This window comes from Habropoda laboriosa, unplaced genomic scaffold (genome assembly GCF_001263275.1).
Source record: "Habropoda laboriosa isolate 0110345459 unplaced genomic scaffold, ASM126327v1 scaffold84, whole genome shotgun sequence".
Lineage (NCBI taxonomy): Eukaryota > Metazoa > Arthropoda > Insecta > Hymenoptera > Apidae > Habropoda > Habropoda laboriosa.
In genome coordinates, this window is record NW_017100202.1 from 683,525 (window position 1) to 684,357 (window position 833).

Sequence of the window (833 nt, forward strand, 5' to 3'; positions counted from 1 at the left end):
AAAGGAGAAACTACCACAACCCCTTCAACGAGTCTTTCTTCTAACCGTGTATAGTTCTCCACGCTAAATATACGTCAGTTCGCGACGAATCATCCCTTGTCGCGAACGCGAGCGAGCGCTCTTGTCTCCCCTATTCGAGCCACGGTGACGTCCCTATCGAGAAAAGAACAAGAGAAATTGCGAGCATAGCGGGCCACGACGATTCGTCAGCTGGCATACAACGCACGCGAGAGAAAGATACAGAGCATCAACGAGAAGAAGAGAGAGAGAGAGAGAGAGAGAGAGAGAGAACGGAGCCGCGAACGCATTTATCCTCGCGCGTGGATTAGTTCTACCGTCGAACACACGTACACCGCGGCGCGGTCCTTCCGTGGAGAGGCCCTTCGTCTTCCCCGGTAGCTGTTCCGTCGGTACGTTTTTGCTGAGTTAATTAACGCCAATTGTATGCCGTTCTACTTCCGTCTTTTGGATACTCCATGCAGGCTGCTCGCGTTTTTCCATCCGCTTGTGTGCGCGGTTGCGGGGAGGGAAGAAAAGGGGGACGAAGGGGAGAGCACGTTCACGGACGCGACCTCAACCACACCCGTACCAAGCCAGATTCTCGCGCACACCAACACGCGAGAATCTTTCTCTTGATTCCAACCCCCTACGCCGCCGCGCATACACGCATACAAAACGTGCACGCGTCTCTCGTTCTCTCTTTTTTCCCCATTTTCTTCTTCTGTCTCTCTATCTCTGTTCCATCTCCAACTCCCTCGCCCTCTTCGTCATCCCTCTCTCTCTCCGGTCTCTTCTGTCTCTTCCAACGTGGTTGCTGGCTGCAGACTGGGTCG